The 26,362-nt window shown below is 38.7% G+C and overlaps 26 non-coding genes across 26 annotated transcripts; all 26 read left to right on the plus strand.

Annotated features, from left to right (window-relative positions):
• Positions 1–1,068: 1,068 nt before the first annotated feature.
• TRNAG-UCC (transfer RNA glycine (anticodon UCC)) lies at positions 1,069–1,140 on the plus strand. Its single transcript has one exon. It is a non-coding gene; the product is annotated as a tRNA-Gly (tRNA).
• A 257-nt stretch (positions 1,141–1,397) lies between these two features.
• Positions 1,398–1,469, plus strand: TRNAG-UCC (transfer RNA glycine (anticodon UCC)). The gene has a single exon. It is a non-coding gene; the product is annotated as a tRNA-Gly (tRNA).
• A 267-nt stretch (positions 1,470–1,736) lies between these two features.
• TRNAG-UCC (transfer RNA glycine (anticodon UCC)) lies at positions 1,737–1,808 on the plus strand. Its single transcript has one exon. It is a non-coding gene; the product is annotated as a tRNA-Gly (tRNA).
• Positions 1,809–2,065: 257 nt separating this feature from the next.
• Positions 2,066–2,137, plus strand: TRNAG-UCC (transfer RNA glycine (anticodon UCC)). The gene has a single exon. It is a non-coding gene; the product is annotated as a tRNA-Gly (tRNA).
• A 256-nt stretch (positions 2,138–2,393) lies between these two features.
• Positions 2,394–2,465, plus strand: TRNAG-UCC (transfer RNA glycine (anticodon UCC)). The gene has a single exon. It is a non-coding gene; the product is annotated as a tRNA-Gly (tRNA).
• Positions 2,466–2,732: 267 nt separating this feature from the next.
• Positions 2,733–2,804, plus strand: TRNAG-UCC (transfer RNA glycine (anticodon UCC)). Its single transcript has one exon. It is a non-coding gene; the product is annotated as a tRNA-Gly (tRNA).
• Positions 2,805–3,401: 597 nt separating this feature from the next.
• TRNAG-UCC (transfer RNA glycine (anticodon UCC)) lies at positions 3,402–3,473 on the plus strand. Its single transcript has one exon. It is a non-coding gene; the product is annotated as a tRNA-Gly (tRNA).
• Positions 3,474–3,730: 257 nt separating this feature from the next.
• Positions 3,731–3,802, plus strand: TRNAG-UCC (transfer RNA glycine (anticodon UCC)). The gene has a single exon. It is a non-coding gene; the product is annotated as a tRNA-Gly (tRNA).
• A 3,225-nt stretch (positions 3,803–7,027) lies between these two features.
• On the plus strand, positions 7,028–7,099 carry TRNAG-UCC (transfer RNA glycine (anticodon UCC)). Its single transcript has one exon. It is a non-coding gene; the product is annotated as a tRNA-Gly (tRNA).
• A 935-nt stretch (positions 7,100–8,034) lies between these two features.
• On the plus strand, positions 8,035–8,106 carry TRNAG-UCC (transfer RNA glycine (anticodon UCC)). Its single transcript has one exon. It is a non-coding gene; the product is annotated as a tRNA-Gly (tRNA).
• Positions 8,107–10,027: 1,921 nt separating this feature from the next.
• TRNAG-UCC (transfer RNA glycine (anticodon UCC)) lies at positions 10,028–10,099 on the plus strand. Its single transcript has one exon. It is a non-coding gene; the product is annotated as a tRNA-Gly (tRNA).
• Positions 10,100–10,866: 767 nt separating this feature from the next.
• TRNAG-UCC (transfer RNA glycine (anticodon UCC)) lies at positions 10,867–10,938 on the plus strand. The gene has a single exon. It is a non-coding gene; the product is annotated as a tRNA-Gly (tRNA).
• Positions 10,939–11,205: 267 nt separating this feature from the next.
• Positions 11,206–11,277, plus strand: TRNAG-UCC (transfer RNA glycine (anticodon UCC)). The gene has a single exon. It is a non-coding gene; the product is annotated as a tRNA-Gly (tRNA).
• A 6,249-nt stretch (positions 11,278–17,526) lies between these two features.
• TRNAG-UCC (transfer RNA glycine (anticodon UCC)) lies at positions 17,527–17,598 on the plus strand. Its single transcript has one exon. It is a non-coding gene; the product is annotated as a tRNA-Gly (tRNA).
• Positions 17,599–18,190: 592 nt separating this feature from the next.
• Positions 18,191–18,262, plus strand: TRNAA-UGC (transfer RNA alanine (anticodon UGC)). Its single transcript has one exon. It is a non-coding gene; the product is annotated as a tRNA-Ala (tRNA).
• Positions 18,263–19,186: 924 nt separating this feature from the next.
• Positions 19,187–19,258, plus strand: TRNAG-UCC (transfer RNA glycine (anticodon UCC)). The gene has a single exon. It is a non-coding gene; the product is annotated as a tRNA-Gly (tRNA).
• A 267-nt stretch (positions 19,259–19,525) lies between these two features.
• On the plus strand, positions 19,526–19,597 carry TRNAG-UCC (transfer RNA glycine (anticodon UCC)). The gene has a single exon. It is a non-coding gene; the product is annotated as a tRNA-Gly (tRNA).
• A 1,919-nt stretch (positions 19,598–21,516) lies between these two features.
• On the plus strand, positions 21,517–21,588 carry TRNAG-UCC (transfer RNA glycine (anticodon UCC)). The gene has a single exon. It is a non-coding gene; the product is annotated as a tRNA-Gly (tRNA).
• Positions 21,589–21,855: 267 nt separating this feature from the next.
• TRNAG-UCC (transfer RNA glycine (anticodon UCC)) lies at positions 21,856–21,927 on the plus strand. The gene has a single exon. It is a non-coding gene; the product is annotated as a tRNA-Gly (tRNA).
• A 257-nt stretch (positions 21,928–22,184) lies between these two features.
• On the plus strand, positions 22,185–22,256 carry TRNAG-UCC (transfer RNA glycine (anticodon UCC)). The gene has a single exon. It is a non-coding gene; the product is annotated as a tRNA-Gly (tRNA).
• Positions 22,257–22,811: 555 nt separating this feature from the next.
• TRNAG-UCC (transfer RNA glycine (anticodon UCC)) lies at positions 22,812–22,883 on the plus strand. Its single transcript has one exon. It is a non-coding gene; the product is annotated as a tRNA-Gly (tRNA).
• A 586-nt stretch (positions 22,884–23,469) lies between these two features.
• TRNAG-UCC (transfer RNA glycine (anticodon UCC)) lies at positions 23,470–23,541 on the plus strand. The gene has a single exon. It is a non-coding gene; the product is annotated as a tRNA-Gly (tRNA).
• An 894-nt stretch (positions 23,542–24,435) lies between these two features.
• On the plus strand, positions 24,436–24,507 carry TRNAG-UCC (transfer RNA glycine (anticodon UCC)). Its single transcript has one exon. It is a non-coding gene; the product is annotated as a tRNA-Gly (tRNA).
• Positions 24,508–24,764: 257 nt separating this feature from the next.
• Positions 24,765–24,836, plus strand: TRNAG-UCC (transfer RNA glycine (anticodon UCC)). The gene has a single exon. It is a non-coding gene; the product is annotated as a tRNA-Gly (tRNA).
• A 555-nt stretch (positions 24,837–25,391) lies between these two features.
• TRNAG-UCC (transfer RNA glycine (anticodon UCC)) lies at positions 25,392–25,463 on the plus strand. Its single transcript has one exon. It is a non-coding gene; the product is annotated as a tRNA-Gly (tRNA).
• A 606-nt stretch (positions 25,464–26,069) lies between these two features.
• On the plus strand, positions 26,070–26,141 carry TRNAG-UCC (transfer RNA glycine (anticodon UCC)). Its single transcript has one exon. It is a non-coding gene; the product is annotated as a tRNA-Gly (tRNA).
• The last annotated feature ends 221 nt before the right edge of the window (positions 26,142–26,362 follow it).

A 26,362-nucleotide genomic window follows, 5' to 3' on the forward strand; every position in this document is an offset into this window, starting at 1 on the left:
TTTTAGAACATGTGACCTGACTTACGTACTTGGGAAATATTTGCTTTAGCAGATTCAGTCAAGCGTTGGTGGTATAGTGGTGAGCAGAGCTGCCTTCCAAGCAATTGACCTGGGTTCGATTCCCGGCCAATGCAGTTTTTTCATACTTCCAAATGTTACTACCATACTTCCAGCATGTTCTCGGATCAAAAGTTCATGAACAATGTTCAAAGCTTTGTAAAATGTATGATATCTTCCTATAAAAATTACTATTGATTCCATCCCTGTCTGAGGTACTCCTTTTATATTGTTTCAATCATTTCAGTCAAGCCATGGTGTAACATGGCATCTCATGCATATTTTTAGAACATGTGAAATGACTTATGTTCTTGGGAAATATTTGCTTTAGCAGACTCAGTCAAGCGTTGGGGGTATAGTGGTGAGCATAGCTGCTTCCAAGCAGTTGACCCGGGTTCGATTCCCGGCCAACGCAGTTTTTTCACACTTCCAAATGTTATTGAGCATGTTCTCGGATCAAAAGTTCATGAACAATGTTCAAAGCTTTGTAAAATGTATGATATCTTCCTATAAAAATTACTTTTGATTCCATCCCTGTCTGAGGTACTCCTTTTATATTGTTTCAATCATTTCAGTCAAGCCATGGTGTAACATGGCATCTCGTGCATATTTTTAGAACATGTGACCTGACTTACGTACTTGGGAAATATTTGCTTTAGCAGATTCAGTCAAGCGTTGGTGGTATAGTGGTGAGCAGAGCTGCCTTCCAAGCAATTGACCCGGGTTCGATTCCCGGCCAACGCAGTTTTTTCATACTTCCAAATGTTACTACCATACTTCCAGCATGTTCTCGGATCAAAAGTTCATGAACAATGTTCAAAGCTTTGTAAAATGTATGATATCTTCCTATAAAAATTACTATTGATTCCATCCCTGTCTGAGGTACTCCTTTTATATTGTTTCAATCATTTCAGTCAAGCCATGGTGTAACATGGCATCTCGTGCAAATTTTTAGAACATGTGACCTGACTTACGTACTTGGGAAATATTTGCTTTAACAGACTCAGTCAAGCGTTGGTGGTATAGTGGTGAGCATAGCTGCCTTCCAAGCAGTTGACCCGGGTTCGATTCCCGGCCAACGCAGTTTTTTCATACTTCCAAATGTTATTGAGCATGTTCTCAGATCAAAAGTTCATGAACAATGTTCAAAGCTTTGTAAAATTCATGATATCTTCCTATAAAAAATACTTTTGATTCCATCCCTGTCTGAGGTACTCCCTAAATATTGTTTTAATCATTTCAGTCAAGCCATGGTGTAACATGACATCTCGTGCATATTTTTAGAACATGTGACCTGACTTACGTACTTGGGAAATATTTGCTTTAGCAGACTCAGTCAAGCGTTGGTGGTATAGTGGTGAGCATAGCTGCCTTCCAAGCAGTTGACCCGGGTTCGATTCCCGGCCAACGCAGTTTTTTCATACTTCCAAATGTTACTACCATACTTCCAGCATGTTCTCGGATCAAAAGTTCATGAACAATGTTCAAAGCTTTGTAAAATGTATGATATCTTCCTATAAAAATTACTTTTGATTCCATCCCTGTCTGAGGTACTCCTTTTATATTGTTTCAATCATTTCAGTCAAGCCATGGTGTAACATGGCATCTCGTGCATATTTTTAGAACATGTGACCTGACTTACGTACTTGGGAAATATTTGCTTTAACAGACTCAGTCAAGCGTTGGTGGTATAGTGGTGAGCATAGCTGCCTTCCAAGCAGTTGACCCGGGTTCGATTCCCGGCCAACGCAGTTTTTTCATACTTCCAAATGTTATTGAGCATGTTCTCAGATCAAAAGTTCATGAACAATGTTCAAAGCTTTGTAAAATTCATGATATCTTCCTATAAAAAATACTTTTGATTCCATCCCTGTCTGAGGTACTCCCTAAATATTGTTTCAATCATTTCAGTCAAGCCATGGTGTAACATGGCATCTCGTGCATATTTTTAGAACATGTGACCTGACTTACGTACTTGGGAAATATTTGCTTTAGCAGACTCAGTCAAGCGTTGGTGGTATAGTGGTGAGCATAGCTGCCTTCCAAGCAGTTGACCCGGGTTCGATTCCCGGCCAACGCAGTTTTTCATACTTCCAAATGTTATTGAGCATGTTCTCAGATCAAAAGTTCATGTACAATGTTCAAAGCTTTGTAAAATTCATGATATCTTCCTATAAAAAATACTTTTGATTCCATCCCTGTCTGAGGTACTCCCTAAATATTGTTTTAATCATTTCAGTCAAGCCATGGTGTAACATGGCATCTCGTGCATATTTTTAGAACATGTGACCTGACTTACGTACTTGGGAAATATTTGCTTTAGCAGACTCAGTCAAGCGTTGGTGGTATAGTGGTGAGCATAGCTGCCTTCCAAGCAGTTGACCCGGGTTCGATTCCCGGCCAACGCAGTTTTTTCATACTTCCAAATGTTACTACCATACTTCCAGCATGTTCTCGGATCAAAAGTTCATGAACAATGTTCAAAGCTTTGTAAAATGTATGATATCTTCCTATAAAAATTACTTTTGATTCCATCCCTGTCTGAGGTACTCCTTTTATATTGTTTCAATCATTTCAGTCAAGCCATGGTGTAACATGGCATCTCGTGCATATTTTTAGAACATGTGACCTGACTTACGTACTTGGGAAATATTTGCTTTAACTGACTCAGTCAAGCGTTGGTGGTATAGTGGTGAGCATAGCTGCCTTCCAAGCAGTTGACCCGGGTTCGATTCCCGGCCAACGCAGTTTTTTCATACTTCCAAATGTTATTGAGCATGTTCTCAGATCAAAAGTTCATGAACAATGTTCAAAGCTTTTTAAAATTCATGATATCTTCCTATAAAAAATACTTTTGATTCCATCCCTGTCTGAGGTACTCCCTAAATATTGTTTCAATCATTTCAGTCAAGCCATGGTGTAACATGGCATCTCGTGCATATTTTTAGAACATGTGACCTGACTTACGTACTTGGGAAATATTTGCTTTAGCAGACTTAGTCAAGCGTATGTGGTATAGTGGTGAGCATAGCTGCCTTTCCAAGCAGTTGACCCGGGTTCGATTCCCGGCCAACGCAGTTTTTTCATACTTCCAAATGTTACTACCATACTTCCAGCATGTTCTCGGATCAAAAGTTCATGAACAATGTTCAAAGCTTTGTAAAATGTATGATATCTTCCTATAAAAATTACTTTTGATTCCATCCCTGTCTGAGGTACTCCTTTTATATTGTTTCAATCATTTCAGTCAAGCCATGGTGTAACATGGCATCTCGTGCATATTTTTAGAACATGTGACCTGACTTACGTACTTGGGAAATATTTGCTTTAACAGACTCAGTCAAGCGTTGGTGGTATAGTGGTGAGCATAGCTGCCTTCCAAGCAGTTGACCCGGGTTCGATTCCCGGCCAACGCAGTTTTTTCATACTTCCAAATGTTATTGAGCATGTTCTCAGATCAAAAGTTCATGAACAATGTTCAAAGCTTTGTAAAATTCATGATATCTTCCTATAAAAAATACTTTTGATTCCATCCCTGTCTGAGGTACTCCCTAAATATTGTTTCAATCATTTCAGTCAAGCCATGGTGTAACATGGCATCTCGTGCATATTTTTAGAACATGTGACCTGACTTACGTACTTGGGAAATATTTGCTTTAGCAGACTCAGTCAAGCGTTGGTGGTATAGTGGTGAGCATAGCTGCCTTCCAAGCAGTTGACCCGGGTTCGATTCCCGGCCAACGCAGTTTTTTCATACTTCCAAATGTTACTACCATACTTCCAGCATGTTCTCGGATCAAAAGTTCATGAACAATGTTCAAAGCTTTGTAAAATGTATGATATCTTCCTATAAAAATTACTTTTGATTCCATCCCTGTCTGAGGTACTCCTTTTATATTGTTTCAATCATTTCAGTCAAGCCATGGTGTAACATGGCATCTCGTGCATATTTTTAGAACATGTGACCTGACTTACGTACTTGGGAAATATTTGCTTTAACAGACTCAGTCAAGCATTGGTGGTATAGTGGTGAGCATAGCTGCTTCTAAGCAGTTGACCCGGGTTCGATTCCCGGCCAACGCAGTTTTTTCATACTTCCAAATGTTATTAAGCATGTTCTCGGATCAAAAGTTCATGAACAATGTTCAAAGCTTTGTAAAATTCATGATATCTTCCTATAAAAAAATACTTTTGATTCCATCCCTGTCTGAGGTACTCCTTTTATATTGTTTCAATCATTTCAGTCAAGCCATGGTGTAACATGGCATTTCATGTATATTTTTAGAACATGTGAAATGACTTACGTACTTGGGAAATATTTGCTTTAGCACACTCAGTCAAGCATTGGTGGTATAGTGGTGAGCATAGCTGCTTCCAAGCAGTTGACCTGGGTTCGATTCCCGGCCAACACAGTTTTTTCATACTTCCAAATGTTATTGAGCATGTTCTCGGATCAAAAGTTCATGAACAATGTTCAAAGCTTTGTAAAATTCATGATATCTTCCTATAAAAAATACTTTTGATTCCATCCCTGTGTGAGGTACTCCCTAAATATTGTTTCAATCATTTCAGTCAAGCCATGGTGTAACATGGCATCTCGTGCATATTTTTAGAACATGTGACCTGACTTACGTAATTGGGAAATATTTGCTTTAGAAGACTCAGTCAAGCGTTGGTGGTATAGTGGTGAGCATAGCTGCCTTCCACGCAGTTGACCCGGGTTTGATTCCCGGCCAACGCAGTTTTTTCATTCTTCCAAATGTTACTACCATACTTCCAGCATGTTCTCGGATCAAAAGTTCATGAACAATGTTCAAAGCTTTGTAAAATTCATGATATCTTCCTATAAAAAAAACTTTTGATTCAATCCCTGAGGTACTCCCTAAATATTGTTTCAATCATTTCAGTCAAGCAATGGTGTAACATGGCATCTCGTGCATATTTTTAGAACATGTGACCTGACTTACGTACTTGGGAAATATTTGCTTTAGCAGACTCAGTCAAGCGTTGGTGGTATAGTGGTGAGCATAGCTGCCTTCCAAGCAGTTGACCCGGGTTCGATTCCTGGACAACGCAGTTTTTTCATTCTTCCAAATGTTACTACCATACTTCCAGCATGTTCTCGGATCAAAAGTTCATGAACAATGTTCAAAGCTTTGTAAAATTCATGATATCTTCCTATAAAAAATACTTTTGATTCCATCCCTGTCTGAGGTACTCCCTAAATATTGTTTCAATCATTTCAGTCAAGCCATGGTGTAACATGGCATCTCGTGCATATTTTTAGAACATGTGACCTCACTTACGTACTTGGGAAATATTTGCTTTAGCAGACTCAGTCAAGCGTTGGTGGTATAGTGGTGAGTTTTTTCATACTTCCAAATGTTACTACCATACTTCCAGCATGTTCTCGGATCAAAAGTTCATGAACAATGTTCAAAGCTTTGTAAAATTCATGATATCTTCCTATAAAAAATACTTTTGATTCAATCCCTGAGGTACTCCCTAAATATTGTTTCAATCATTTCAGTCAAGCCATGGTGTAACATGGCATCTCGTGCATATTTTTAGTACATGTGACCTGACTTACGTACTTGGGAAATATTTGCTTTAGCAGACTCAGTCAAGCAATGGTGTTATAGTGGTGAGCATAGCTGCCTTCAAAGCAGTTGACCCGGGTTCGATTCCCGGCCAACGCAGTTTTTTCATACTTCCAAATTTTATTGAGCATGTTCTCGGATCAAAAGTTCATTAACAATGTTCAAAGCTTTGTAAAATGTATGATATCTTCCTATAAAAATTACTTTTGATTCCATCCCTGTCTGAGGTACTCCTTTTATATTGTTTCAATCATTTCAGTCAAGCCATGGTGTAACATGGCATCTCGTGCATATTTTTAGAACATGTGACCTGACTTACGTACTTGGGAAATATTTGCTTTAGCATACTCAGTCAAGCGTTGGTGGTATAGTGGTGAGCATAGCTGCCTTCCAAACAGTTGACCCGGGTTCGATTCCCGGCCAACGCAGTTTTTTCATACTTCCAAATGTTACTACCATACTTCCAGCATGTTCTCGGATCAAAAGTTCATGAACATTGTTCAAAGCTTTGTAAAATGTATGATATCTTCCTATAAAAATTACATTTGATTCCATCCCTGTCTGAGGTACTCCTTTTATATTGTTTCAATCATTTCAGTCAAGCCATGGTGTAACATGGCATCTCGTGCATATTTTTAGTACATGTGACCTGACTTACGTACTTGGGAAATATTTGCTTTAGCAGACTCAGTCAAGCAATGGTGTTATAGTGGTGAGCCTAGCTGCCTTCAAAGCAGTTGACCCGGGTTCGATTCCCGGCCAACGCAGTTTTTTCATACTTCCAAATTTTATTGAGCATGTTCTCGGATCAAAAGTTCATTAACAATGTTCAAAGCTTTGTAAAATGTATGATATCTTCCTATAAAAATTACTTTTGATTCCATCCCTGTCTGAGGTACTCCTTTTATATTGTTTCAATCATTTCAGTCAAGCCATGGTGTAACATGGCATCTCATGCATATTTTTAGAACATGTGAAATGACTTACGTACTTGGGAAATATTTGCTTTAGCAGACTCAGTCAAGCGTTGGTGGTATATTGGTGAGCATTGCTGCTTCCAAGCAGTTGACCCGGGTTCGATTCCCGGCCAACGCAGTTTTTTCATACTTCCAAATGTTACTACCATACTTCCAGCATGTTCTTGGATCAAAAGTTCATGAACAATGTTCAAAGCTTTGTAAAATGTATGATATCTTCCTATGAAAATTACTTTTGATTCCTTCCCTGTCTGAGGTACTCCTTTTATATTGTTTCAATCATTTCAGTCAAGCCATGGTGTAACATGGCATCATGGCATCTCGTGCATATTTTTAGAACATGTGACCTGACTTACGTACTTGGGAAATATTTGCTTTAGCAGACTCAGTCAAGCGTTGGTGGTATAGTGGTGAGCATAGCTGCCTTCCAAGCAGTTGACCCGGGTTCGATTCCCGGCCAACGCAGTTTTTTCATACTTCCAAATGTTACTACCATACTTCAAGCATGTTCTCGGATCAAAAGTTCATGAACAATGTTCAAAGCTTTGTAAAATGTATGATATCTTCCTATAAAAAATACTTTTGATACCATCCCTGTCTGAGGTACTCCCTAAATATTGTTTCAATCATTTCAGTCAAGCCATGGTGTAACATGGCATCTCGTGCATATTTTTAGAACATGTGACCTGACTTACGTACTTGGGAAATATTTGCTTTAGCAGACTCAGTCAAGCAATGGTGTTATAGTGGTGAGCATAGCTGCCTTCAAAGCAGTTGACCCGGGTTTGATTCCCGGCCAACGCAGTTTTTTCATACTTCCAAATGTTATTGAGCATGTTCTCGGATCAAAAGTTCATTAACAATGTTCAAAGCTTTGTAAAATGTATGATATCTTCCTATAAAAATTACTTTTGATTCCATCCCTGTCTGAGGTACTCCTTTTATATTGTTTCAATCATTTCAGTCAAGCCATGGTGTAACATGGCATCTCGTGCATATTTTTAGAACATGTGACCTGACTTACGTACTTGGGAAATATTTGCTTTAGAAGACTCAGTCAAGCGTTGGTGGTATAGTGGTGAGCATAGCTGCCTTCCAAGCAGTTTACCCGGGTTCGATTCCCGGCCAACGCAGTTTTTTCATACTTCCAAATGTTACTACCATACTTCCAGCATGTTCTCGGATCAAAAGTTCATGAACATTGTTCAAAGCTTTGTAAAATGTATGATATCTTCCTATAAAAAATACTTTTGATTCCATCCCTGTCTGAGGTACTCCTTTTATATTGTTTCAATCATTTCAGTCAAGCCATGGTGTAACATGGCATCTCGTGCATATTTTTAGAACATGTAACCTGACTTACGTACTTGGGAAATATTTGCTTTAGCAGTCTCAGTCAAGCGTTGGTGGTATAGTGGTGAGCATAGCTGCCTTCCAAGCAGTTGACCCGGGTTCGATTCCCGGCCAACGCAGTTTTTTCATACTTCCAAATGTTATTGAGCATGTTCTCGGATCAAAAGTTCATGAACAATGTTCAAAGCGTTGTAAAATTCATGATATCTTCCTATAAAAAATACTTTTGATACCATCCCTGTCTGAGGTACTCCCTAAATATTGTTTCAATCATTTCAGTCAAGCCATGGTGTAACATGGCATCTCGTGCATATTTTTAGAACATGTGACCTGACTTACGTACTTGGGAAATATTTGCTTTAGCAGACTCAGTCAAGCAATGGTGTTATAGTGGTGAGCATAGCTGCCTTCAAAGCAGTTGACCCGGGTTTGATTCCCGGCCAACGCAGTTTTTTCATACTTCCAAATGTTATTGAGCATGTTCTCGGATCAAAAGTTCATTAACAATGTTCAAAGCTTTGTAAAATGTATGATATCTTCCTATAAAAATTACTTTTGATTCCATCCCTGTCTGAGGTACTCCTTTTATATTGTTTCAATCATTTCAGTCAAGCCATGGTGTAACATGGCATCTCGTGCATATTTTTAGAACATGTGACCTGACTTACGTACTTGGGAAATATTTGCTTTAGAAGACTCAGTCAAGCGTTGGTGGTATAGTGGTGAGCATAGCTGCCTTCCAAGCAGTTTACCCGGGTTCGATTCCCGGCCAACGCAGTTTTTTCATACTTCCAAATGTTACTACCATACTTCCAGCATGTTCTCGGATCAAAAGTTCATGAACATTGTTCAAAGCTTTGTAAAATGTATGATATCTTCCTATAAAAAATACTTTTGATTCCATCCCTGTCTGAGGTACTCCTTTTATATTGTTTCAATCATTTCAGTCAAGCCATGGTGTAACATGGCATCTCGTGCATATTTTTAGAACATGTAACCTGACTTACGTACTTGGGAAATATTTGCTTTAGCAGTCTCAGTCAAGCGTTGGTGGTATAGTGGTGAGCATAGCTGCCTTCCAAGCAGTTGACCCGGGTTCGATTCCCGGCCATCGCAGTTTTTTCATACTTCCAAATGTTATTGAGCATGTTCTCGGATCAAAAGTTCATGAACAATGTTCAAAGCGTTGTAAAATTCATGATATCTTCCTATAAAAAATACTTTTGATTCCATCCCTGTCTGAGGTACTCCCTAAATATTGTTTCAATCATTTCAGTCAAGCCATGGTGTAACATGGCATCTCGTGCATATTTTTAGTACATGTGACCTGACTTACGTACTTGGGAAATATTTGCTTTAGCAGACTCAGTCAAGCAATGGTGTTATAGTGGTGAGCATAGCTGCCTTCAAAGCAGTTGACCCGGGTTCGATTCCCGGCCAACGCAGTTTTTTCATACTTCCAAATTTTATTGAGCATGTTCTCGGATCAAAAGTTCATTAACAATGTTCAAAGCTTTGTAAAATGTATGATATCTTCCTATAAAAATTACTTTTGATTCCATCCCTGTCTGAGGTACTCCTTTTATATTGTTTCAATCATTTCAGTCAAGCCATGGTGTAACATGGCATCTCATGCATATTTTTAGAACATGTGAAATGACTTACGTACTTGGGAAATATTTGCTTTAGCAGACTCAGTCAAGCGTTGGTGGTATAGTGGTGAGCATTGCTGCTTCCAAGCAGTTGACCCGGGTTCGATTCCCGGCAAACGCGGTTTTTTCATACTTCCAAATGTTACTACCATACTTCCAGCATGTTCTTGGATCAAAAGTTCATGAACAATGTTCAAAGCTTTGTAAAATGTATGATATCTTCCTATGAAAATTACTTTTGATTCCTTCCCTGTCTGAGGTACTCCTTTTATATTGTTTCAATCATTTCAGTCAAGCCATGGTGTAACATGGCATCTCGTGCATATTTTTAGAACATGTAACCTGACTTACGTACTTGGGAAATATTTGCTTTAGCAGTCTCAGTCAAGCGTTGGTGGTATAGTGGTGAGCATAGCTGCCTTCCAAGCAGTTGACCCGGGTTCGATTCCCGGCCAACGCAGTTTTTTCATACTTCCAAATGTTATTGAGCATGTTCTCGGATCAAAAGTTCATGAACAATGTTCAAAGCGTTGTAAAATTCATGATATCTTCCTATAAAAAATACTTTTGATTCCATCCCTGTCTGAGGTACTCCCTAAATATTGTTTCAATCATTTCAGTCAAGCCATGGTGTAACATGGCATCTCGTGCATATTTTTAGTACATGTGACCTGACTTACGTACTTGGGAAATATTTGCTTTAGCAGACTCAGTCAAGCAATGGTGTTATAGTGGTGAGCATAGCTGCCTTCAAAGCAGTTGACCCGGGTTTGATTCCCGGCCAACGCAGTTTTTTCATACTTCCAAATGTTATTGAGCATGTTCTCGGATCAAAAGTTCATGAACAATGTTCAAAGCTTTGTAAAATTCATGATATCTTCCTATAAAAAATACTTTTGATTCCATCCCTGTCTGAGGTACTCCCTAAATATTGTTTCAATCATTTCAGTCAAGCCATGGTGTAACATGGCATCTCGTGCATATTTTTAGAACATGTAACCTGACTTACGTACTTGGGAAATATTTGCTTTAGCAGACTCAGTCAAGCGTTTGTGGTATAGTGGTGAGCATAGCTGCCTTCCAAGCAGTTGACCCGGGTTCGATTCCCGGCCAACGCAGTTTTTTCATACTTCCAAAGGTTACTACCATACTTCCAGCATGTTCTCGGATCAAAAGTTCATGAACAATGTTCAAAGCTTTGTAAAATGTAAAATGTAACTCAGTCAAGCGTTGGTGGTATAGTGGTGAGCATAGCTGCCTTCCAAGCAGTTGACCCGGGTTCGAATCCCGGCCAACGCAGTTTTTTCATACTTCCAAATGTTACTACCATACTTCCAGCATGTTCTCGGATCAAAAGTTCATGAACAATGTTCAAAGCTTTGTAAAATGTATGATATCTTCCTATAAAAATTACTTTTGATTCCATCACTGTCTGAGGTACTCCTTTTATATTGTTTCAATCATTTCAGTCAAGCCATGGTGTAACATGGCATCTCGTGCATATTTTTAGAACATGTAACCTGACTTACGTACTTGGGAAATATTTGCTTTAGCAGACTCAGTCAAGCGTTGGTGGTATAGTGGTGAGCATAGCTGCCTTCCAAGCAGTTGACCCGGGTTCGATTCCCGGCCAACGCAGTTTTTTCATACTTCCAAATGTTATTGAGCATGTTCTCGGATCAAAAGTTCATGAACAACGTTCAAAGCTTTGTAAAATTCATGATATCTTCCTATAAAAAATACTTTTGATTCCATCCCTGTCTGAGATACTCCCTAAATATTGTTTCAATCATTTCAGTCAAGCCATGGTGTAACATGGCATCTCGTGCATATTTTTAGAACATGTGACCTGACTTACGTACTTGGGAAATATTTGCTTTAGAAGACTCAGTCAAGCGTTGGTGGTATAGTGGTGAGCATAGCTGCCTTCCAAGCAGTTGACCTGGGTTCGATTCCCGGCCAACGCAGTTTTTTCATTCTTCCAAATGTTACTACCATACTTCCAGCATGTTCTCGGATCAAAAGTTCATGAACAATGTTCAAAGCTTTGTAAAATTCATGATATCTTCCTATAAAAAATACTTTTGATTCAATCCCTGTCTGAGGTACTCCCTAAATATTGTTTCAATCATTTCAGTCAAGCAATGGTGTAACATGGCATCTCGTGCATATTTTTAGAACATGTGACCTGACTTACGTACTTGGGAAATATTTGCTTTAGCAGACTCAGTCAAGCGTTGGTGGTATAGTGGTGAGCATAGCTGCTTCCAAGCAGTTGACCCGGGTTCGATTCACGGCCAACGCAGTTTTTTCATACTTCCAAATGTTACTACCATACTTCCAGCATGTTCTCGGATCAAAAGTTCATGAACAATGTTCAAAGCTTTGTAAAATTCATGATATCTTCCTATAAAAAATACTTTTGATTCCATCCCTGTCCGATGTACTCCCTAAATATTGTTTCAATCATTTCAGTCAAGCCATGGTTTAACATGGCATCTCGTGCATATTTTTAGAACATGTAACCTGACTTACGTACTTGGGAAATATTTGCTTTAGCACACTCAGTCAAGCATTGGTGGTATAGTGGTGAGCATAGCTGCTTCCAAGCAGTTGACCCGGGTTCGATTCCCGGCCAACGCAGTTTTTTCATACTTCCAAATGTTATTAAGCATGTTCTCGGATCAAAAGTTCATGAACAATGTTCAAAGCTTTGTAAAATTCATGATATCTTCCTATAAAAAAATACTTTTGATTCCATCCCTGTCTGAGGTACTCCTTTTATATTGTTTCAATCATTTCAGTCAAGCCATGGTGTAACATGGCATTTCATGTATATTTTTAGAACATGTGAAATGACTTACGTACTTGGGAAATATTTGCTTTAGCACACTCAGTCAAGCATTGGTGGTATAGTGGTGAGCATAGCTGCTTCCAAGCAGTTGACCCGGGTTCGATTCCCGGCCAACGCAGTTTTTTCATTCTTCCAAATGTTACTACCATACTTCCAGCATGTTCTCGGATCAAAAGTTCATGAACAATGTTCAAAGCTTTGTAAAATTCATGATATCTTCCTATAAAAAATACTTTTGATTCAATCCCTGTCTGAGGTACTCCCTAAATATTGTTTCAATCATTTCAGTCAAGCAATGGTGTAACATGGCATCTCGTGCATATTTTTAGAACATGTGACCTGACTTACGTACTTGGGAAATATTTGCTTTAGCAGACTCAGTCAAGCGTTGGTGGTATAGTGGTGAGCATAGCTGCTTCCAAGCAGTTGACCCGGGTTCGATTCCCGGCCAACGCAGTTTTTTCATTCTTCCAAATGTTACTACCATACTTCTGGCATGTTCTCGGATCAAAAGTTCATGAACAATGTTCAAAGCTTTGTAAAATTCATGATATCTTCCTATAAAAAATACTTTTGATTCCATCCCTGTCCGATGTACTCCCTAAATATTGTTTCAATCATTTCAGTCAAGCCATGGTTTAACATGGCATCTCGTGCATATTTTTAGAACATGTAACCTGACTTACGTACTTGGGAAATATTTGCTTTAGCACACTCAGTCAAGCATTGGTGGTATAGTGGTGAGCATAGCTGCTTCCAAGCAGTTGACCCGGGTTCGATTCCCGGCCAACGCAGTTTTTTCATACTTCCAAATGTTATTAAGCATGTTCTCGGATCAAAAGTTCATGAACAATGTTCAAAGCTTTGTAAAATTCATGATATCTTCCTATAAAAAAATACTTTTGATTCCATCCCTGTCTGAGGTACTCCTTTTATATTGTTTCAATCATTTCAGTCAAGCCATGGTGTAACATGGCATTTCATGTATATTTTTAGAACATGTGAAATGACTTACGTACTTGGGAAATATTTGCTTTAGCACACTCAGTCAAGCATTGGTGGTATAGTGGTGAGCATAGCTGCTTCCAAGCAGTTGACCCGGGTTCGATTCCCGGCCAACGCAGTTTTTTCATACTTCCAAATGTTATTGAGCATGTTCTCGGATCAAAAGTTCATGAACAATGTTCAAAGCTTTGTAAAATTCATGATATCTTCCTATAAAAAATACTTTTGATTCCATCCCTGTCTGAGGTACTCCCTAAATATTGTTTCAATCATTTCAGTCAAGCCATGGTGTAACATGGCATCTCGTGCATATTTTTAGAACATGTGACCTGACTTACGTACTTGGGAAATATTTGCTTTAGAAGACTCAGTCAAGCGTTGGTGGTATAGTGGTGAGCATAGCTGCCTTCCAAGCAGTTGACTCGGGTTCGATTCCCGGCCAACGCAGTTTTTTCATTCTTCCAAATGTTACTACCATACTTCCAGCATGTTCTCGGATCAAAAGTTCATGAACAATGTTCAAAGCTTTGTAAAATTCATGATATCTTCCTATAAAAAATACTTTTTATTCAATCCCTGTCTGAGGTACTCCCTAAATATTGTTTCAATCATTTCAGTCAAGCAATGGTGTAACATGGCATCTCGTGCATATTTTTAGAACATGTGACCTGACTTACGTACTTGGGAAATATTTGCTTTAGCAGACTCAGTCAAGCGTTGGTGGTATAGTGGTGAGCATAGCTGCCTTCCAAGCAGTTGACCCGGGTTCAATTCCCGGCCAACGCAGTTTTTTCATACTTCCAAATGTTATTGAGCATGTTCTCGGATCAAAAGTTCATGAACAATGTTCAAAGCTTTGTAAAATTCATGATATCTTCCTATAAAAAATACTTTTGATTCAATCCCTGTCTGAGGTACTCCCTAAATATTGTTTCAATCATTTCAGTCAAGCAATGGTGTAACATGGCATCTCGTGCATATTTTTAGAACATGTGACCTGACTTACGTACTTGGGAAATATTTGCTTTAGCGGACTCAGTCAAGCGTTGGTGGTATAGTGGTGAGCATAGCTGCTTCCAAGCAGTTGACCCGGGTTCGATTCCCGGCCAACGCAGTTTTTTCATTCTTCCAAATGTTACTACCATACTTCCAGCATGTTCTCGGATCAAAAGTTCATGAACAATGTTCAAAGCTTTGTAAAATTCATGATATCTTCCTATAAAAAATACTTTTGATTCCATCCCTGTCAGATGTACTCCCTAAATATTGTTTCAATCATTTCAGTCAAGCCATGGTTTAACATGGCATCTCGTGCATATTTTTAGAACATGTAACCTGACTTACGTACTTGGGAAATATTTGCTTTAGCACACTCAGTCAAGCATTGGTGGTATAGTGGTGAGCATAGCTGCTTCCAAGCAGTTGACCCGGGTTCGATTCCCGGCCAACGCAGTTTTTTCATACTTTCAAATGTTATTAAGCATGTTCTCGGATCAAAAGTTCATGAACAATGTTCAAAGCTTTGTAAAATTCATGATATCTTCATATAAAAAAATACTTTTGATTCCATCCCTGTCTGAGGTACTCCTTTTATATTGTTTCAATCATTTCAGTCAAGCCATGGTGTAACATGGCATTTCATGTATATTTTTAGAACATGTGAAATGACTTACGTACTTGGGAAATATTTGCTTTAGCACACTCAGTCAAGCATTGGTGGTATAGTGGTGAGCATAGCTGCTTCCAAGCAGTTGACCCGGGTTCGATTCCCGGCCAACGCAGTTTTTTCATACTTCCAAATGTTATTGAGCATGTTCTCGGATCAAAAGTTCATGAACAATGTTCAAAGCTTTGTAAAATTCATGATATCTTCCTATAAAAAATACTTTTGATTCTATCCCTGTCCGATGTACTCCCTAAATATTGTTTCAATCATTTCAGTCAAGCCATGGTTTAACATGGCATCTCGTGCATATTTTTAGAACATGTAACCTGACTTACGTACTTGGGAAATATTTGCTTTAGCACACTCAGTCAAGCATTGGTGGTATAGTGGTGAGCATAGCTGCTTCCAAGCAGTTGACCCGGGTTCGATTCCCGGCCAACGCAGTTTTTTCATTCTTCCAAATGTTACTACCATACTTCCAGCATGTTCTCGGATCAAAAGTTCATGAACAATGTTCAAAGCTTTGTAAAATTCATGATATCTTCCTATAAAAAATACTTTTGATTCCATCCCTGTCCGATGTACTCCCTAAATATTGTTTCAATCATTTCAGTCAAGCCATGGTTTAACATGGCATCTCGTGCATATTTTTAGAACATGTAACCTGACTTACGTACTTGGGAAATATTTGCTTTAGCACACTCAGTCAAGCATTGGTGGTATAGTGGTGAGCATAGCTGCTTCCAAGCAGTTGACCCGGGTTCGATTCCCGGCCAACGCAGTTTTTTCATACTTTCAAACGTTATTAAGCATGTTCTCGGATCAAAAGTTCATGAACAATGTTCAAAGCTTTGTAAAATTCATGATATCTTCCTATAAAAAAATACTTTTGATTCCATCCCTGTCTGAGGTACTCCTTTTATATTGTTTCAATCATTTCAGTCAAGCCATGGTGTAACATGGCATTTCATGTATATTTTTAGAACATGTGAAATGACTTACGTACTTGGGAAATATTTGCTTTAGCACACTCAGTCAAGCATTGGTGGTATAGTGGTGAGCATAGCTGCTTCCAAGCAGTTGACCCGGGTTCGATTCCCGGCCAACGCAGTTTTTTCATACTTCCAAATGTTATTGAGCATGTTCTCGGATCAAAAGTTCATGAACAATGTTCAAAGCTTTGTAAAATTCATGATATCTTCCTATAAAAAATACTTTTGATTCCATCCCTGTCCGATGTACTCCCTAAATATTGTTTCAATCATTTCAGTCAAGCCATGGTTTAACATGGCATCTCGTGCATATTTTTAGAACATGTAACCTGACTTACGTACTTGGGAAATATTTGCTTTAGCACACTCAGTCAAGCATTGGTGGTATAGTGGTGAGCATAGCTGCTTCCAAGCAGTTGACCCGGGTTCGGTTCCCGGCCAACGCAGTTTTTTCATTCTTCCAAATGTTACTACCATACTTCCAGCATGTTCTCGGATCAAAAGTTCATGAACAATGTTCAAAGCTTTGTAAAATTCATGATATCTTCCTATAAAAAATACTTTTGATTCCATCCCTGTCCGATGTACTCCCTAAATATTGTTTCAATCATTTCAGTCAAGCCATGGTTTAACATGGCATCTCGTGCATATTTTTAGAACATGTAACCTGACTTACGTACTTGGGAAATATTTGCTTTAGCACACTCAGTCAGGCATTGGTGGTATAGTGGTGAGCATAGCTGCTTCCAAGCAGTTGACCCGGGTTCGATTCCGGGCCAACGCAGTTTTTTCATACTTCCAAATGTTATTAAGCATGTTCTCGGATCAAAAGTTCATGAACAATGTTCAAAGCTTTGTAAAATTCATGATATCTTCCTATAAAAAAATACTTTTGATTCCATCCCTGTCTGAGGTACTCCTTTTATATTGTTTCAATCATTTCAGTCAAGCCATGGTGTAACATGGCATTTCATGTATATTTTTAGAACATGTGAAATGACTTACGTACTTGGGAAATATTTGCTTTAGCACACTCAGTCAAGCATTGGTGGTATAGTGGTGAGCATAGCTGCTTCCAAGCAGTTGACCCGGTTTCGATTCCCGGCCAACGCAGTTTTTTCATTCTTCCAAATGTTATTGAGCATGTTCTCGGATCAAAAGTTCATGAACAATGTTCAAAGCTTTGTAAAATTCATGATATCTTCCTATAAAAAATACTTTTGATTCCATCCCTGTGTGAGGTACTCCCTAAATATTGTTTCAATCATTTCAGTCAAGCCATGGTGTAACATGGCATCTCATGCATATTTTTAGAACATGTGACCTGACTTACGTACTTGGGAAATATTTGCTTTAGAAGACTCAGTCAAGCGTTGGTGGTATAGTGGTGAGCATAGCTGCCTTCCAAGCAGTTGACCCGGGTTCGATTCCCGGCCAACGCAGTTTTTTCATTCTTCCAAATGTTACTACCATACTTCCAGCATGTTCTCGGATCAAAAGTTCATGAACAATGTTCAAAGCTTTGTAAAATTCATGATATCTTCCTATAAAAAATACTTTTGATTCAATCCCTGAGGTACTCCCTAAATATTGTTTCAATCATTTCAGTCAAGCAATGGTGTAACATGGCATCTCGTGCATATTTTTAGAACATGTGACCTGACTTACGTACTTGGGAAATATTTGCTTTAGCAGACTCAGTCAAGCGTTGGTGGTATAGTGGTGAGCATAGCTGCCTTCCAAGCAGTTGACCCGGGTTCGATTCTCGGCCAACGCAGTTTTTTCATACTTCCAAATGTTATTGAGCATGTTCTCGGATCAAAAGTTCATGAACAATGTTCAAAGCTTTGTAAAATTCATGATATCTTCCTATAAAAAATACTTTTGATTCCATCCCTGTCTGAGGTACTCCCTAAATATTGTTTCAATCATTTCAGTCAAGCCATGGTGTAACATGGCATCTCGTGCATATTTTTAGAACATGTGACCTGACTTACGTACTTGGGAAATATTTGCTTTAGTAGACTTAGTCAAGCGTTGGTGGTATAGTGGTGAGCATAGCTGCCTTGCAAGCAGTTGACCCGGGTTCGATTCCCGGCCAACGCAGTTTTTTCATTCTTTCAAATGTTACTACCATACTTTCAGCATGTTCTCGGATCAAAAGTTCATGAACAATGTTCAAAGCTTTGTAAAATTCATGATATCTTCCTATAAAAAATACTTTTGATTCCATCCCTGTCCGATGTACTCCCTAAATATTGTTTCAATCATTTCAGTCAAGCCATGGTGTAACATGGCATCTCGTGCATATTTTTAGAACATGTAACCTGACTTACGTACTTGGGAAATATTTGCTTTAGCAGACTCAGTCAAGCATTGGTGGTATAGTGGTGAGCATAGCTTCTTCCAAGCAGTTGACCCGGGTTCGATTCCCGGCCAACGCAGTTTTTTCATACTTCCAAATGTTATTAAGCATGTTCTCGGATCAAAAGTTCATGAACAATGTTCAAAGCTTTGTAAAATTCATGATATCTTCCTATAAAAAAATACTTTTGATTCCATCCCTGTCTGAGGTACTCCTTTTATATTGTTTCAATCATTTCAGTCAAGCCATGGTGTAACATGGCATTTCATGTATATTTTTAGAACATGTGAAATGACTTACGTACTTGGGAAATATTTGCTTTAGCACACTCAGTCAAGCATTGGTGGTATAGTGGTGAGCATAGCTGCTTCCAAGCAGTTGACCCGGGTTCGATTCCCGGCCAACGCAGTGTTTTCATACTTCCAAATGTTATTGAGCATGTTCTCGGATCAAAAGTTCATGAACAATGTTCAAAGCTTTGTAAAATTCATGATATCTTCCTATAAAAAATACTTTTGATTCCATCCCTGTCTGAGGTACTCCCTAAATATTGTTTCAATCATTTCAGTCAAGCCATGGTGTAACATGGCATCTCGTGCATATTTTTAGAACATGTGACCTGACTTACGTACTTGGGAAATATTTGCTTTAGAAGACTCAGTCAAGCGTTGGTGGTATAGTGGTGAGCATAGCTGCCTTCCAAGCAGTTGACCCGGGTTCGATTCCCGGCCAACGCAGTTTTTTCATTCTTCCAAATGTTACTACCATACTTCCAGCATGTTCTCGGATCAAAAGTTCATGAACAATGTTCAAAGCTTTGTAAAATTCATGATATCTTCCTATAAAAAATACTTTTTATTCAATCCCTGTCTGAGGTACTCCCTAAATATTGTTTCAATCATTTCAGTCAAGCAATGGTGTAACATGGCATCTCGTGCATATTTTTAGAACATGTGACCTGACTTACGTACTTGGGAAATATTTGCTTTAGCAGACTCAGTCAAGCGTTGGTGGTATAGTGGTGAGCATAGCTGCCTTCCAAGCAGTTGACCCGGGTTCGATTCCCGGCCAACGCAGTTTTTTCATACTTCCAAATGTTATTGAGCATGTTCTCGGATCAAAAGTTCATGAACAATGTTCAAAGCTTTGTAAAATTCATGATATCTTCCTATAAAAAATACTTTTGATTCAATCCCTGTCTGAGGTACTCCCTAAATATTGTTACAATCATTTCAGTCAAGCAATGGTGTAACATGGCATCTCGTGCATATTTTTAGAACATGTGACCTGACTTACGTACTTGGGAAATATTTGCTTTAGCAGACTCAGTCAAGCGTTGGTGGTATAGTGGTGAGCATAGCTGCTTCCAAGCAGTTGACCCGGGTTCGATTCCCGGCCAACGCAGTTTTTTCATTCTTCCAAATGTTACTACCATACTTCCAGCATGTTCTCGGATCAAAAGTTCATGAAAAATGTTCAAAGCTTTGTAAAATTCATGATATCTTCCTATAAAAAATACTTTTGATTCCATCCCTGTCAGATGTACTCCCTAAATATTGTTTCAATCATTTCAGTCAAGCCATGGTTTAACATGGCATCTCGTGCATATTTTTAGAACATGTAACCTGACTTACGTACTTGGGAAATATTTGCTTTAGCACACTCAGTCAAGCATTGGTGGTATAGTGGTGAGCATAGCTGCTTCCAAGCAGTTGACCCGGGTTCGATTCCCGGCCAACGCAGTTTTTTCATACTTTCAAATGTTATTAAGCATGTTCTCGGATCAAAAGTTCATGAACAATGTTCAAAGCTTTGTAAAATTCATGATATCTTCCTATAAAAAAATACTTTTGATTCCATCCCTGTCCGATGTACTCCCTAAATATTGTTTCAATCATTTCAGTCAAGCCATGGTTTAACATGGCATCTTGTGCATATTTTTAGAACATGTAACCTGACTTACGTACTTGGGAAATATTTGCTTTAGCACACTCAGTCAAGCATTGGTGGTATAGTGGTGAGCATAGCTGCTTCCAAGCAGTTGACCCGGGTTCGATTCCCGGCCAACGCAGTTTTTTCATTCTTCCAAATGTTACTACCATACTTCCAGCATGTTCTCGGATCAAAAGTTCATGAACAATGTTCAAAGCTTTGTAAAATTCATGATATCTTCCTATAAAAAATACTTTTGATTCCATCCCTGTCCGATGTACTCCCTAAATATTGTTTCAATCATTTCAGTCAAGCCATGGTTTAACATGGCATCTCGTGCATATTTTTAGAACATGTAACCTGACTTACGTACTTGGGAAATATTTGCTTTAGCACACTCAGTCAAGCATTGGTGGTATAGTGGTGAGCATAGCTGCTTCCAAGCAGTTGACCCGGGTTCGATTCCCGGCCAACGCAGTTTTTTCATACTTCCAAATGTTATTAAGCATGTTCTCGGATCAAAAGTTCATGAACAATGTTCAAAGCTTTGTAAAATTCATGATATCTTCCTATAAAAAAATACTTTTGATTCCATCCCTGTCTGAGGTACTCCTTTTATATTGTTTCAATCATTTCAGTCAAGCCATGGTGTAACATGGCATTTCATGTATATTTTTAGAACATGTGAAATGACTTACGTACTTGGGAAATATTTGCTTTAGCACACTCAGTCAAGCATTGGTGGTATAGTGGTGAGCATAGCTGCTTCCAAGCAGTTGACCTGGGTTCGATTCCCGGCCAACGCAGTTTTTTCATACTTCCAAATGTTATTGAGCATGTTCTCGGATCAAAAGTTCATGAACAATGTTCAAAGCTTTGTAAAATTCATGATATCTTCCTATAAAAAATACTTTTGATTCCATCCCTGTCTGAGGTACTCCCTAAATATTGTTTCAATCATTTCAGTCAAGCCATGGTGTAACATGGCATCTCGTGCATATTTTTAGAACATGTGACCTGACTTACGTACTTGGGAAATATTTGCTTTAGAAGACACAGTCAAGCGTTGGTGGTATAGTGGTGAGCATAGCTGCCTTCCAAGCAGTTGACCCGGGTTCGATTCCCGGCCAACGCAGTTTTTTCATACTTCCAAATGTTACTACCATACTTCCAGCATGTTCTCGGATCAAAAGTTCATGAACATTGTTCAAAGCTTTGTAAAATGTATGATATCTTCCTATAAAAATTACTTTTGATTCCATCCCTGTCTGAGGTACTCCTTTTATATTGTTTCAATCATTTCAGTCAAGCCATGGTGTAACATGGCATCTCGTGCATATTTTTAGAACATGTAACCTGACTTACGTACTTGGGAAATATTTGCTTTAGCAGACTCAGTCAAGCGTTGGTGGTATAGTGGTGAGCATAGCTGCCTTCCAAGCAGTTGACCCGGGTTCGATTCCCGGCCAACGCAGTTTTTTCATACTTCCAAATGTTATTGAGCATGTTCTCGGATCAAAAGTTCATGAACAATGTTCAAAGCTTTGTAAAATGTATGATATCTTCCTATAAAAATTACTTTTGATTCCTTCCCTGTCTGAGGTACTCCTTTTATATTGTTTCAATCATTTCAGTCAAGCCATGGTGTAACATGGCATCTCGTGCATATTTTTAGAACATGTAACCTGACTTACGTACTTGGGAAATATTTGCTTTAGCAGACTCAGTCAAGCGTTGGTGGTATAGTGGTGAGCATAGCTGCCTTCCAAGCAGTTGACCCGGGTTCGATTCCCGGCCAACGCAGTTTTTTCATACTTCCAAATGTTATTGAGCATGTTCTCGGATCAAAAGTTCATGAACAATGTTCAAAGCTTTGTAAAATTCATGATATCTTCCTATAAAAAATACTTTTGATTCCATCCCTGTCTGAGGTACTCCCTAAATATTGTTTCAATCATTTCAGTCAAAGGTACTCCTTTTATATTGTTTCAATCATTTCAGTCAAGCCATGGTGTAACATGGCATCTCATGCATATTTTTTGAAAATGTGAAATGACTTACGTACTTGGGAAATATTTGCTTTAGCAGACTCAGTCAAGCGTTGGTGGTATAGCAGTTGACCCGGGTTCGATTGTTCTCGGATCAAAAGTTCATGAACAATGTTCAAAGCTTTGTAAAATTCATGATATCTTCCTATAAAAAATACTTTTGATTCCATCCCTGTCTGAGGTACTCCCTAAATATTGTTTCAATCATTTCAGTCAAGCCATGGTGTAACATGGCATCTCGTGCATATTTTTAGAACATGTGACCTGACTTACGTACTTGGGAAATATTTGCTTTAGAAGACTCAGTCAAGCGTTGGTGGTATAGTGGTGAGCATAGCTGCCTTCCAAGCAGTTGACCCGGGTTCGATTCCCGGCCAACGCAGTTTTTTCATACTTCCAAATGTTATTGCGCATGTTCTCGGATCAAAAGTTCATGAACAATGTTCAAAGCTTTGTAAAATTCATGATATCTTCCTATAAAAATTACTTTTGATTCCATCCCTGTCTGAGGTACTCCTTTTATATTGTTTCAATCATTTCAGTCAAGCCATGGTGTAACATGGCATCTCGTGCATATTTTTAGAACATGTGACCTGACTTACGTACTTGGGAAATATTTGCTTTAGTAGATTCAGTCAAGCGTTGGTGGTATAGTGGTGAGCATAGCTGCCTTCCAAACAGTTGAACCGGGTTCGATTCCCGGCCAACGCAGTTTTTTCATACTTCCAAATGTTATTGAGCATGTTCTCGGATCAAAAGTTCATGAACAATGTTCAAAGCTTTGTAAAATGTATGATATCTTCCTATAAAAATTACTTTTGATTCCTTCCCTGTCTGAGGTACTCCTTTTATATTGTTTCAATCATTTCAGTCAAGCCATGGTGTAACATGGCATCTCGTGCATATTTTTAGAACATGTAACCTGACTTACGTACTTGGGAAATATTTGCTTTAGCAGACTCAGTCAAGCGTTGGTGGTATAGTGGTGAGCATAGCTGCCTTCCAAGCAGTTGACCCGGGTTCGATTCCCGGCCAACGCAGTTTTTTCATACTTCCAAATGTTATTGAGCATGTTCTCGGATCAAAAGTTCATGAACAATGTTCAAAGCTTTGTAAAATTCATGATATCTTCCTATAAAAAATACTTTTGATTCCATCCCTGTCTGAGGTACTCCCTAAATATTGTTTCAATCATTTCAGTCAAAGGTACTCCTTTTATATTGTTTCAATCATTTCAGTCAAGCCATGGTGTAACATGGCATCTCATGCATATTTTTAGAAAATGTGAAATGACTTACGTACTTGGGAAATATTTGCTTTAGCAGACTCAGTCAAGCGTTGGTGGTATAGCAGTTGACCCGGGTTCGATTGTTCTCGGATCAAAAGTTCATGAACAATGTTCAAAGCTTTGTAAAATTCATGATATCTTCCTATAAAAAATACTTTTGATTCCATCCCTGTCTGAGGTACTCCCTAAATATTGTTTCAATCATTTCAGTCAAGCCATGGTGTAACATGGCATCTCGTGCATATTTTTAGAACATGTGACCTGACTTACGTACTTGGGAAATATTTGCTTTAGAAGACTCAGTCAAGCGTTGGTGGTATAGTGGTGAGCATAGCTGCCTTCCAAGCAGTTGACCCGGGTTCGATTCCCGGCCAACACAGTTTTTTCATACTTCCAAATGTTACTACCATACTTCAAGCATGTTCTCGGATCAAAAGTTCATGAACAATGTTCAAAGCTTTGTAAAATGTATGATATCTTCCTATAAAAATTACTTTTGATTCCATCCCTGTCTGAGGTACTCCTTTTATATTGTTTCAATAATTTCAGTCAAGCCATGGTGTAACATGGCATCTCGTGCATATTTTTAGAACATGTAACCTGACTTACGTACTTGGGAAATATTTGCTTTAGCAGACTCAGTCAAGCGTTGGTGGTATAGTGGTGAGCATAGCTGCCTTCCAAGCAGTTGACCCGGGTTCGATTCCCGGCCAACGCAGTTTTTTCATACTTCCAAATGTTATTGCGCATGTTCTCGGATCAAAAGTTCATGAACAATGTTCAAAGCTTTGTAAAATTCATGATATCTTCCTATAAAAATTACTTTTGATTCCATCCCTGTCTGAGGTACTCCTTTTATATTGTTTCAATCATTTCAGTCAAGCCATGGTGTAACATGGCATCTCGTGCATATTTTTAGAACATGTAACCTGACTTACGTACTTGGGAAATATTTGCTTTAGCAGACTCAGTCAAGCGTTGGTGGTATAGTGGTGAGCATAGCTGCCTTCCAAGCAGTTGACCCGGGTTCGATTCCCGGCCAACGCAGTTTTTTCATACTTCCAAATGTTATTGAGCATGTTCTCGGATTAAAAGTTCATGAACAATGTTCAAAGCTTTGTAAAATTCATGATATCTTCCTATAAAAAATACTTTTGATTCCATCCCTGTCTGAGGTACTCCCTAAATATTGTTTCAATCATTTCAGTCAAAGGTACTCCTTTTATATTGTTTCAATCATTTCAGTCAAGCCATGGTGTAACATGGCATCTCATGCATATTTTTAGAAAATGTGAAATGACTTACGTACTTGGGAAATATTTGCTTTAGCAGACTCAGTCAAGCGTTGGTGGTATAGCAGTTGACCCGGGTTCGATTGTTCTCGGATCAAAAGTTCATGAACAATGTTCAAAGCTTTGTAAAATTCATGATATCTTCCTATAAAAAATACTTTTGATTCCATCCCTGTCTGAGGTACTCCCTAAATATTGTTTCAATCATTTCAGTCAAGCCATGGTGTAACATGGCATCTCGTGCATATTTTTAGAACATGTGACCTGACTTACGTACTTGGGAAATATTTGCTTTAGAAGACTCAGTCAAGCGTTGGTGGTATAGTGGTGAGCATAGCTGCCTTCCAAGCAGTTGACCCGGGTTCGATTCCCGGCCAACGCAGTTTTTTCATACTTCCAAATGTTACTACCATACTTCCAGCATGTTCTCGGATCAAAAGTTCATGAACAATGTTCAAAGCTTTGTAAAATGTATGATATCTTCCTATAAAAATTACTTTTGATTCCATCCCTGTCTGAGGTACTCCTTTTATATTGTTTTAATCATTTCAGTCAAGCCATGGTGTAACATGGCATCTCGTGCATATTTTTAGAACATGTGACCTGACTTACGTACTTGGGAAATATTTGCTTTAGCAGACTCAGTCAAGCGTTGGTGGTATAGTGTTGAGCATAGCTGCCTTCCAAGCAGTTGACCCGGGTTCGATTCCCGGCCAACGCAGTTTTTTCATACTTCCAAATGTTACTACCATACTTCCAGCATGTTCTCGGATCAAAAGTTCATGAACATTGTTCAAAGCTTTGTAAAATGTATGATATCTTCCTATAAAAATTACTTTTGATTCCATCCCTGTCTGAGGTACTCCTTTTATATTGTTTCAATCATTTCAGTCAAGCCATGGTGTAACATGGCATCTCGTGCATATTTTTAGAACATGTAACCTGACTTACGTACTTGGGAAATATTTGCTTTAGCAGACTCAGTCAAGCGTTGGTGGTATAGTGGTGAGCATAGCTGCCTTCCAAGCAGTTGACCCGGGTTCGATTCCCGGCCAACGCAGTTTTTTCATACTTCCAAATGTTATTGAGCATGTTCTCGGATCAAAAGTTCATGAACAATGTTCAAAGCTTTGTAAAATTCATGATATCTTCCTATAAAAAATACTTTTGATTCCATCCCTGTCTGAGGTACTCCCTAAATATTGTTTCAATCATTTCAGTCAAAGGTACTCCTTTTATATTGTTTCAATCATTTCAGTCAAGCCATGGTGTAACATGGCA

This window comes from Crinia signifera, chromosome 3, assembly GCF_055691185.1.
Source record: "Crinia signifera chromosome 3, ASM5569118v1, whole genome shotgun sequence".
NCBI lineage: Eukaryota > Metazoa > Chordata > Amphibia > Anura > Myobatrachidae > Crinia > Crinia signifera.